Genomic DNA, 12,366 nt, shown 5'->3' with positions numbered 1-12,366 from the left:
TTTCTTTCTTTCTTTCTTTCTTTCTTTCTTTCTTTCTTTCTTTCTTTCTTTCTTTCTTTCTTTCTTTCTTTCTTTCTTTTTTTTTCTCTTAAGTAGTTTCCTATCTATTAAAATCTGCTAGTTGGTTTATAGTTTATGGGAAGATAACAGTGGCACAAATGAGGAAAATGCTAATACAGTTTTAAGTTGTAGAACCACATGGACCAGCCCAGCACGGTGGCTCACGCCTGTAATCCCAGCATTTTGGGAGGCAGAGGTGGGCGGATCACCTGAGGTCGGGAGTTTGAGACCAGCCTGGCCAATGCGATGAAACCCTATCTCTACTGAAAATACAAAAACTAGCCAGGTGTGGAAGTGCATGCCTGTAATCCCAGCTAGTCGGGAGGCTGAGGTGGGAGAATCACTTGAACCTGGGAGGCGGAGGTTGCAGTGAGCCAAGATTGTGCCATTGCACTCCAGCCTGGGCAACAGAGCAAGACCCTGTCTTAAATAAACAAATAAATAGAACAACATAGACCTAACCTTGCCAGAGACAGACAATGTAAAGTGGTATTAAATTCTTGTGTCTAAGAGAAATGTCAAGCATTAAAGCTAAAACAACACTGTAAGATAAGCAGGCGTCTAAGAGTATGCTTTCCTGACATGACCAGGAAGAGAGGCTCGTTAGAGACATGGCAGGAGGCTTTAGAAGATGAAAAGGGCAGGAGAAAGTAAAGGAGTCTAAAGAAAGGAGAACTGAGCCCAGGGACCGGAGCGTCAGAGGAAGTGCAGAAAGAAACTGCCTGCCAGCAGGAAGCCTTCTTTCCTAGAATCCTGGCCCAAGGCAGCGTATTTCCAGAAGGTACTGGGTCAAGAACCCGCTGGGCTTTCCCCCAAACCTGAAGAGCTTCTTTCGTGTGTATCTTAATATTTCCAGTCAAAGCAGGTGCCTCCAGTGCAGAAGCACAGTATTCTATTTCCTCCTAAGACAGACATGATCTCCAGAGAGAATAGGCCTTTGCAAATTCCCTCCAGGGCATTGGGAATTAGTCCATTTTGTGACTATTGGGAAATGGTCCTATATTAAGGGAGAAATGGGTATGGATTACAATTTTCTGCCCTGAGTTGTCTTTAGGAGGCACGAATGGATATACCCAGAGAGGAGGAAAAGGATGGGATCTGGAACAAAATGAAACCTAGGGTTCAAACACAGTCTGTCTTTGAGAGAGAAACTTAAACCCTGAGCCTTATCTGTTCCATGGGGTTGAAATAATTATATTGAGGAACTGCTGTGGATATAACATGTGGTGCCTGGCACCAGACCACCACTAAGTTTTCAGTGCCAGGGAGGTTGGTGTGGGCCCCCTCCTATGCTGTGATACCAGAGTTAATTGCCCTGAACTCAGACATGTGATTCTGCAGTAAACAGAGCTAAGGAGCAGTTGGCTATGTTGGCTGTGCTGAGGCTTAGAATGAGAAGAAAATAAACTATGGAAAAGAAATAGATGATCCTGTGTCAAGAAGATCTGATTAAACAGGAGAAAAGGAGGGTGACAGCAACTCTCAGCCCATCAGCACCCCAGCCAGAGCCTCGGATCATGGAGAGGGTTGTTGGGCACAGGACAGGGTGCCCAGTGACCTCTGAATTTCTAGTGAGCAAGGAATAATTATGCTAGTATAAGTATGTCCCAAAAATTGCATACGCAAACTTTTACTAGAAATTTTATTTGCTGTTCATCAGAAATTCAAACATAACTGAGCATTCTATATTTTTATTTGCTAAATCCTTCAACCCTGATCGTCATTGCTTTGACCCACCAAAAGCAATGCAGAACGAGAGCCAGAAAAGTGTTTGAAAAGCCAGCAAAGAGAAATTCAGGGAGCCCACCATTTACTTTGCCGCCATTGACTCCAGAATGTCCTCCCGTGCCTGTTCTAGACAGGATCAAGCGGTTAGGACAGAGAGAGTGGAAAAGAATCCAAGTATGGGGAAAAACAGAGGTGCGTTTGGAATAAAGACAAAGAGGGAGGAAAGAAGAGAAAGGAAAAGCAAGAAAGAGCAGGAAGAAAGGAGAAAGAGCAGGAAGAAAGAAGAAAGAGCAGGACGGAAGGAACTCAGGAAGACAGACACAAAGACCTCCTTAGCTAGTTTGCAGTGATAATCTGAGCTTGCAATGCACCATAGACTATGTTCTTGTAAGTTAAGAATAGATGTGAAACTCATTTCCTGCCACCAGGTGCTGGGGAAAAAGTCTCTCATCCACTGCTCCTTTCCAGAACACAGGGAGTGAAGGAGCAAGGTTTCATCATCATTGCAGCAACTGCTAAGCCTCTCAGGGCAGTGGGACACCGCTCAGGTTCCGCAACAAGAGGCTGGGCTTTCTGCACTCAAGTGGCCTCTCCTCTCTAGACACCTTATTGCGTTTCCACCATCACTACGTCTCTTCTCATCTGTGGAAATAAGTCCACCACGGCCTTCTCCTGCCTCATCAGGTCCTAGGTGGATCCTCTCGTAATCCAAGATGTAAATCACACCTGTGAGTTGTCAGCAGTGATTTCTCTTTCCCCAAAGCCTGTACTGCAGGCTAAGCCAGGGAGGTTGTGGGAGGTGCAGAAAATAACATTGGGGCAATGGGATCTTTCCTCAAGAGTCCACAGGCATGGGTTGAATGGACACAGAAGAAGGTCTGAATCCTTCAAAGAGCAAAATACAAATGAATACAAGATAGACAGAGTTGATCCGAAAAAAGCACACCCTCTAGGCCACAGGGAGTGTTCAGCCATTTGTGGCGTTTTTAAACTTTCTCCACTCAATAAATATAAAGGAAGCTAGACCCAGGACTTGTGCAGGACAAAGGAATCCCATGGCCCCAGTAGGAAGCAAAACAGTGGTTTGAAGCCATGAAGAAAACACCAGTTCTTGAATTTCCTCCTTCTAGCTGTGGGAAATGCATAGTTGATGAAGCCCATTCCCTCATCCACAAGCCACACACATCATGGAGCACAGTCTGAAAGTCAAAGGAGGAAGGTAGGGGAGGAAATTGCAAGGTCAAAGTGACTGCCTCGGGAAGTCTGATTACTCAACATGTTTAAAGCATTATTAGATGGTCTGGAAGTTGTAGATGCAGAATGAGTGGGGAGGGGGTCCAAGGAGCTGCAGAAGAAGGAGGGGCTGTAAACTTGAGAGTCCCTCCTGGAGTTTTACTGAACTGCCTGCAACACTCTGGGGTGCAAGTTAAGAGAGAGCAAATGGGCAAGGAATCAGCCAGCCACATACAAAAGGAAAGGAGTGTGGCATAGAGGTTAATTGTGGCCGTCAGAGATGAGTGGGTACGTGGGGAGATTCATTTAAAATTAACGAGGCATTGGTTGCATTTTATAGGTCTTCCTAGGTAGGAAAATCACAAGCCAAAGGGGCAGGAATGGAATGGCTCCACACAAGTGTTTCCTGACCAACCCTTAAGCCAAATGGACAGGCATTGGGCCTCCGCATCAGAGAAGCACAAAGATCTATGGATTCCAAGAGCCAAGGACAGGAGAGGGGACCCATCCACATGCATGTGCTGGAGCCAATCCAGAAGAGGCCACAGCAGTCCTCGGGAGAGGCCAGGACATGAGGCCCCGAGGATCTATATGCTTGAAGCTGAACCATTTGCTCTCCCTGCCCGAGGCCCCAGTGTGACAAAGACCTCAATGACAGCTGTGTTTGAGCTTCTCCTTCTTAATATTGCCACCTTCAGAGTCAGAAACAGTGTGAATAACTCACCCAGGCAGTGCCAATAACTGCTTGGCATGGATGTTTCTAGATAGGCACAGATGCTTCTAGAATCTTACTTGGGATGTGGGCGGGGGTGTCTCTGTCAGGATGATCCTGATTCAGAAAACTTAGGCTAAAAGTTGCCTCCTCTGGGAAGGCTCTCTTAAATAAGAAAGAGACCCATTTTCTTTCTCTTATGCCCCAGATATAAAGAGTTGCTCCCCACTTTGTGAATTTCGTTCATATTCCTATCTCATTTGCTTGATTTTTTTTTACTACTGTTTGATTCAAGAGTCAGAACTTTGTCTTATTTTTTCTTTATACCTGCCACACAGCATAATCAAAGCTCCATAAAGTTGTCCATAGGTAAAGGAATGAAAAGACAGAACAAATTTCTAATTCTGTTAACTAACCAGAGATGAAGATAAAACAAAACAAAAATGTGGAGGAGAGGGGGATAATTCAGGAGGGAAAAAAAATGCACATGTCCCAAAACTTTAAGCTAAGAAGGAAAGAGGCTGGGTGCAGTGGCTCACGCCTGTAATCCCAGCACTTTGGGAGGCTGAGGCAGGAGGATCACCTGAGGTCAGGAGTTCAAGACCAGCCTGGTCAACATGGTGAAACCCTGTCTCTAGTGAAAATACAAAAATTAGCTGAGCATGGTGGCGGGTACCTGTAATCCCAGCTACTGGGGAGGCTGAGGCAGGAGAATCACTTGAACCTGGGAGGCAGAGGTTGCAGTGAGCTGAGATCACGCCATTGCATTCCATCCTGGGCAACGAGAGTGAAACTTTGTCTCAAAAAAAATAAAATAATATAAAATAAAATAAGAAGAAAAGAAAGTGTGATAATGGACAAGCCATTCAGCAATATTCTCCACTGAACTGGGACCATGAGACTGCTAGCACTGGGCTGGGGAATTAGGACAGAAAAGAAATTGAAATAAGGAGACAAAGCACTTACCTCTTAAGGTATCGAAGTTTCCCGCTGCTAGAAAATAGAGACTCATAAGACTGTCGGGAACCAGAAATGGTACAAATAGCCATGGTCTCATCTATCTCCCAAATGCTTTGATCCTAATGCCAAAATGTCTAAAATTATAACTAACTGTCCACCAGTTGATTTCTCATCAAATCCACCTGGTGAAGAAACCCGAAATAATGGAAGAAGAATCAGCCAGCAGCTTCTCCTTTTCCTCTCTAAAGAAAAGAACTTGCAGTGTTCAGGTAATACTCACAATTGAGAGAGGAGGAAATGAGTTATTCCGACCAGACGTCAGGATTCAAAGTAATAAACTACAGACTCAAGGGGGGTTGCATTCCAAGCAGCATACTGGTCGGCCCTTTCTTCCCCTAAAGAACATACCCACTAGGAAATTTGGAAATTTCAAGCATAGACCCAGTAGCCATCATGCCTTCTTCCTCTTTATTCAATTGCCTTTCCACCTGCATAAAAATGTACACATTTTGAGCCTCCCGGGTAGGGAAAGTGTCTTCTATTTCTTTCTTTCTTTCTTTTTTTTTTTTTTTTTTTGAGACGGAGCTCTTGCTCTGTCGCCCGAGCTGGAGTGCAGTGGCCTGATCTCAGCTCACTGCAAGCTCCACCTCCCGGGTTTACGCCATTCTCCTGCCTCAGCCTCCGGAGTAGCTGGGATTACAGGCGCCTGCCACCATGCCCGGCTAGTTTTTTGTATTTTTAGTAGAGACGGGGTTTCAGCGTGTTAGCCAGGATGGTCTCGATCTCCTGACCTCGTGATCCACCCGTCTCGGCCTCCCAAAGTGCTGGGATTACAGGCTTGAGCCACCGCGCCCGGCCCATTTCTTTCATAGGTAGGAAAATCACACACCAAAGGGGCAGGAGTTAGGGTAAGCCCCCCTACCTCTTAATAAAAATTAGCATCATGGTAGGTGTTTCAGGCTGCATGACCAAAAACATGATGTATACCGGGGAAGGCAAGCAGTTTAGGGTTGTCATTCTGAGGGTAAAGCTGAAAAGAATGACAGGAATTGGATGAGAAGACCACAGAGGCCACGCAAGAGGCTCTGTCTTCACTCTTAAGATACGGGAGTCATTAAGAAGGATCAGCAGGAGGGCATGAGGCCTTATCTCAGAGGATGACTCCTTGGGGGGTAGATTTGGGGGCCATGGTAAGAGCACTGGCAAGAGCTGAGGAGACCCTGAGCTGGGTGGGCCCTGCAGTAGGAGAAGGGAGGAGGAGACAGGCAAATGTGTTGTGTGCCAGGCACTGTCTAAGCCTGCAGGGGCACAAAGACGGATCAGGCAGTTTCTTCCTTTAGGCTCTGGGGAGGGTCGGTGTATTAGCCCATTTTCACGTTGCTAGAGGGTAATTTATAAAGAAAAACGCCTCTTTATAAATCCATCAGATCTTGTGAGACTTATTCTCTATCATGAGAACAGCAGCACGGGAAAGACCCTCCCCCATGACCCAATTACCTCCCACCGGGTGCCTCCCATGACACGTGGGAACTGTGGGAGCTACAATTCGAGATGAGATTTGGGTGGGGACACAGTCAAACCATATCAGGCAGACTATGAGTTGCTTGTGGATCCAAATGCCAGCATTACTGATATGGTCTTGGTTGATCTCAAGGCCAGACTCACCTTGTAGGTAAAAGTGGCACTTTCTCCTTAAGGAAGTCAGTGTTCCCATTGTCAGCCATGTTGGGTCCCAGAGAGTGAGTGGGCTTGGAGGGCAGGACCATCATGGAGTCCAGTGAAGGGGCGTGGGGAGTTCTCCATGGATACACAGAAAAGCAGGGAAAGGAAATGTGGAAGTCTGCTGGAAGCTGGGCAGGGAACTGAAGCTGGGTTCAGGGGCTGTCAGCCCTGACAGAACCCACTGCTGGAGTGAAAAAAACCCAGGTGAGTGTATGACCTGGAAAATTCCATGATAGAGGGAAAGAGAGATCAACAGCGTGGCAGTAACAGAGCTGGTTCCTGTGTCAGGTGTAAGTGACAGGATCCCACCAGGATGAGTGTGGGGAACAACTTAGCACTCATCAGGGATATCCCGAAACTATAGGGGAAACTTTCAAGACGGACTGAATTTCATCCCATTTGGACACCATGGGGCTCTCAGAGTGATTGTGGTTTGAACATTACCAAAAAATGTGACCTTATTTTCATCCCTAAACTGGCAAAGTAGGGCATTCCAGCTCCCCTATGTTCTGTGTTCTAAGGACAGACTCTACTAATACACGTTAGTAAAGGTTTTTTGTTTGTGAAGTGAGAGAGAGCAAGATTAACCTGAACTCAGAGAAATATTTCCAAGTGGGAGCCCCAGCAGAGACTCTGTTCACTCTGACCCCCGAGATCAACAAAACAGTCTCTGCTCAAGTGACAATTCCCACATTCAAATTGCCAGAGAAAGCCAAACTCAGAAGCTAAGAGCTCCATTTGATTCACTTGAGCGTATTAAAAATCCCTCCTCCCCCACTCGATTTCTCATGGCTTTATTATATATGATCAAGTGAGCTTGAATGAAACTGTCTCCAGGTCCTCATTTTTATTTCATACTGACAATATTATTTTTATCAAGCTCATATTTCAAGAAGCTTTATTCTACTCTGACTTTCCTGAACCAGGGGAAATTATCTTGTTCCTTCCCTTGGGTTTGAAAGAAAATCTTTCCATAACTAATGTTTATCAGCGGCACAATTTCTTTTGCAAAAAATTGAAACCTTCTTGACATAAAAAGGGAAAAGAACACCAAGACTGAGATGATAGAAAGACACCAAGAAAAGCTTAAGGGGAGTCCACGTTTCCAGAAGCTCTGTCCTCTCTATTTCTTCCTGGGAATACTGATCAATGGATCTGGAGAATAGGCCCCTGGCTGGATTCCTATAGGGCCAGGTTTTAACTCTTTCACTTCTGGAACATAGGAAGATCTCCAATAAAGGGCAGGGCAGCGTGAGCAGCAAGGGGTGGGCGGAGAGGCAGGGTTCTCCAGAAAAACAGAGCCAGCAGGATATATACATATACACAGAGAGAGACAGAGAGAGATTTTGATTTTCTTTTTTTTTTTTTTTTTTGAGACAGGGTCTCACTGTGTCACCCAGGCTGGAGTGTAGTGGCGTAATCATAGCTCACTGCAGCCTCGATCTCCTGAACTCAAGCCATCCTCCCACCTCAGCCTCCCAAATAGCTGAAACTACAGGTGTGTACTCCGACGCTTGGTTAATTCTTTTCGTTCTTTTTGTAGACACAGGCTCTTGCCATGTTGGCCAGGCTGGTCTTGCACTCCTGGCCTCAAGTGATTCTCCCACCTCGGCCTCCCAAAGTGCTGGGATTACAGGTGTGAGCCACCAAGCCTGGCTAGAGATTGAGATTTTAAGGAGCTGGCTCATGCTAGTATACAGACTAACTAGTCCAAAATCTGTAGGGCAGGCCAGCAGGCTAGAAACTCATGCAAGATTTGCTGCAGTCTTGAGGCAGAATTCCTTCTTCTCTGGGAAACCTCACTTTTTGCCTTTAATGCCTTCAACAATTGCATGAAGGCCGGGCGCGGTGGCTCAAGCCTGTAATCCCAGCACTTTGGGAGGCCGAGACGGGCGGATCACGAGGTCAGGAGATCGAGACCATCCTGGCTAACACATTGAAACCCCATATCTACTAAAAATACAAAAAACTAGCGAGGCGAGATGGCAGGCGCCTGTAATCCCAGCTACTCTGGAGGCTGAGGCAGGAGAATGGCGTAAACCTGGGAGGCGGAGCTTGCAGTGAGCTGAGATCCGGCCACTGTACTCCAGCCTGGGTGACAGAGCGAGACTCCGTCTCAAAAAAAAAAAAAAAAAAAAAAAAAAAACAATTGCATGAAACCCACCAGCATTATCAAGGGTAATCTCCTTTACATAGTCAACTGGTAGGAGATACTAACCACATCTAAAAAACACCTTTACAGCAACACCTAGATGAGTCTTGACTGAATAACTAGATACGATAGCCTAGCTTGGCTGACACATAAGACTAACTGTCACAATGAGGGAGTAGGAAAGAGAGGGAGGGCTCACTCAGGGGATTTGATGCAGCTGCTATTCACCACCCCATATAGGATTATTTTAATATTTTAAATAGTAGCCCTGGTCTCCTCCCTACATGGGGTTTCTAATTTGTAAATGGGGTTCTAATTCTAAATGGGGTTCCCTTTGTAATTGTAGCGACAATTTCCTTTCCTGGTTCTGTAGCGCAGCCTAGCAAGAGTTATTGGTGGGAGGAATCAGGAGAGAAAGAGGGCACCCAAAACAGGTCTCCAGGAACAACTCCTAAGAGCAGCTGCCCTGCAGTGAGGTCAATGGACCAACCAAAAGTCTTTGATCTTCATGACAAAATCCTGCCCCCCAAATCGATATTCACTCCCCAGTCATTTGGGGGAAACTTCCACCATCACCCTAAGAGGAAAAGTCAATTTACTATCATCATAGCAACAACAGCTATTTATGGAGAATCTGCTAAGCAATATCTCATGAAACCTTCACACTAACATTTAAAAGGTAACTTATATCCCTTCTAAGATGAAAAAACTGAGGCTTCCAAAGATCAAGTAATTAGTCCATCACCATCCACACAGTAAATGGGACAGCTGGAATGTAAACCCAGCTCTCAGCAATGTTCAAATCAAAATCCAGGCTTTTTGCATAAAGTTATGGAAGCCAATCGATGTGATGACTGGAAGTTGGTGTGGGGATTTGGATTCCTCTAGTTTAGGTAGATGGTAAAAGATGCCCAATGTTAAAGACAGGCTGTTTTAACTAGAGTAGAATAGTTTTCATTGTTGGTAGTTCATCTCATAACTAAACCTCACACACTATTGGTGGAGTTAATTCTCCAGAAGATCTATGAATTCTTGCTTTTATTTTGGTCCTGCCAAACTCATAAGTTTCCTTTCAGTTTCATGAGTCTAAGGCTGAAGTTGATAATAGAATGCAAACTATGGTTGACACTTGCTATTAACAATGCGGTACATAACTAAAAATTTATCAGTATGTTTTGCTGCTATAACCTTCTGAATGGCAAGCATCCTCCTTTGCCCCCAAAGCAATAATACTTTGATTGTGAACTATTTCCCTTACCAAATATACTCCTTCCCACAGAGAACTGCTACCATGGAAATCTATGCAATAGACTCATTTTTGTGGCATTGCATATCACACTTGACAACATAATTTTGACATTTGGTAAAAATACATCTTTGTCTACATCTTCATAAGAAGACTTAAGAGTATTTTTCCCAAATGTTCCTACAGTACATATTTCATGCTGACATCAAAAATGGGGGGAAAAGGTTGTCTTATTTTTGGTTTTGCCTTATGTGTTGTGGACACCTAAAGAAAAAGTGTTCACACAGTTAAAAAGGTACCTAAAGTCAAGTTGTAATGAAAAACTGACTTGCAAGTCCACTTCGTGTTCATAATGATCAACTCAGTAATAATGACCCTTCTCCCTCTTGCAATATTCCTAACCATGTATGTGCCTCGGCATGCTCCCTGATGCCAAACCCCTTTGGAAAGATTACTCGGCATTGGATTCATGGGAAACAAATTGGACTTATTTCACTCCAAGAAATTGGAACCACACGTAATAAAATAATGCCAAATTATGCTTGGAACTAGGATATGCTTGGTTCCGATTTCTTGTGACAAAATAGTTCCAGATTACAACCGAAGTGTACAATGTGGAATAAATCCTTTCTTATTTTTAGATATTATAATAACTCTAGCATTGCATTATTTGCAAAAAAAAAAAAAAAAAAAAAAGTTCTTAACTTTATGCCAGGCCTTCCCTATATTACTATTCTTTAAAGGGTAAGTTTTGTATAAAAGAGTTCATAGACATGATCCAAAGGTGTTTATCTATTGAGGTCACAAAAAGGCCTTATTATGAAATGGTTTCACGGCTAATTCCAAAGCTTGAAACCCAGGCAGTGTTTCTTAGTACAGCTCCTGTGAATGAATTCCTTCTAAACATCTACTGAACTCAGTTATTTTTGTTTTGTTTTGCTTTGTTTTGAGACAGGATCTCTGTTTGCCACCCAGGCTGCAGTGCAGTGGTGTAATCATAGCTCACTGCAGCCTCGAATTCCTGGGCTCAAGCAATCGTCCTATCTCAGCCTCTCAAGTAGCTAGGACTGCAAGCATGTGCCACCATGACCAGCTAATTTTTTATCTTTTTTTTTTTTTTTTTTTTTAGATGGAGTTTCACTCTGTCGCCCAGGCTGCAGTGCAGTAGTGCGATCTCAGCTCACTGCAGCCTCCACCTCCTTGGTTCAAGCAATTATCCTGCCTCAGCCTCCAGAGTAGCTGGGATTACAGGCATGCCCAGCTAATTTTTGTATTTTTAGTAGAGATGGGCTTTCACCATGTTGGCCAGGCTGATCTCAAACTCCTGACCTCAAGTGATCCGCCCACATTAGCCTCACAAAGTGCTAAGATTACAGGCATGAGCCACCGTGCTTGGACAATTTTTTTTTCTTTGTAAAGAAATGTTAACAGCTTACTATTGACAAAATAATCTATCACTTGACTCTCTACCCAGATGGAAATTGCCTCAAGGTTACTTCTGTTTTAATCCCATATATGAAGAAAAATAGAGAGGGGAGACCTCCTTTCAGGCATGTAGGTGAACTACTAATGCCTCAGGAAAGTCCATTTCAATCCATTATTTTGCAAAACGTCTATCATTGAAGGTATAGCCAAGTCAGTTCCTCTATCCTGATTCACTCTCTCATATTCTTTGTCATTATTTTGAGCTCCAACAAAAGACTAAATAGAAGTGACATTCTCCATGTGTTTATGCCAAAATATCGGCAGAGAAGTTCCTTTGACCGGTACCTGTCTTAGGAGTGATGAGGGAGTACTCTAGCTTATCACACATCTTTCTGTTTATCACCTCCTTGATCCCTCCATCAATCCATCTTATTTTCTTGGTGGATTTCAAAAGAAATTGCAGACTTGCCTCCGAACATATCAGCATGCATAGCATCAACAGAATTCAATACAACAAAGAATTTGAGCGGGGAGCGACATGATCAAATTCAGATGTGGGAAAGAACCCACTAATGCCAGTAGGGAAGATGACAGGCATGAGAAAGGCTTAGAGGCTGGGAACAGGTAGGGGGCCGTTGCAAAGGGTTCAGAGACAGAAGATGAGGGCCTGGACCAGGGCGGGGATGGAGCAGAGAGAGAGAAAGGGACAAATAGATAGGAGAACTGACAGCTCTTGATTAGACATGGCAGGGGCAGGATGAGGGAGGGAGAGGAATTCACAGTAACTCCCAAATTTCTACCTTGAACAACAGGTAAAATGTGAGGCTGTACATTTAGTTAGGAATTGACTTTAGGACAGTGAAACATATAGCGGGGAGGGTGTAAGATGAATTTTGGATACAATTTTGAGGTACTCATGAGACATCCAGATATAAACTATAGGATAGAGAGGTCTCAAATAGAGATACACATTGGAGATTCAGCAGCATTTACGGGGCATAAAAAGTTTTTGTCTAAAGAGGGAGAGTTTGTGATCAGGGCCAAAAACAGCTTAAAGCAGTGCCTGGATTTAAAGGGCAGGTAGGGAAGAGGCACCGATAAAAGAAACTTGAGAAAAAGCAGTTGGTG

The sequence above is a fragment of the Piliocolobus tephrosceles genome, chromosome 5, assembly GCF_002776525.5.
Source record: "Piliocolobus tephrosceles isolate RC106 chromosome 5, ASM277652v3, whole genome shotgun sequence".
Taxonomy (NCBI): domain Eukaryota; kingdom Metazoa; phylum Chordata; class Mammalia; order Primates; family Cercopithecidae; genus Piliocolobus; species Piliocolobus tephrosceles.
The sequence above is the reverse complement of the archived record's forward strand: the minus strand, read 5'-3'. Positions refer to the sequence as shown.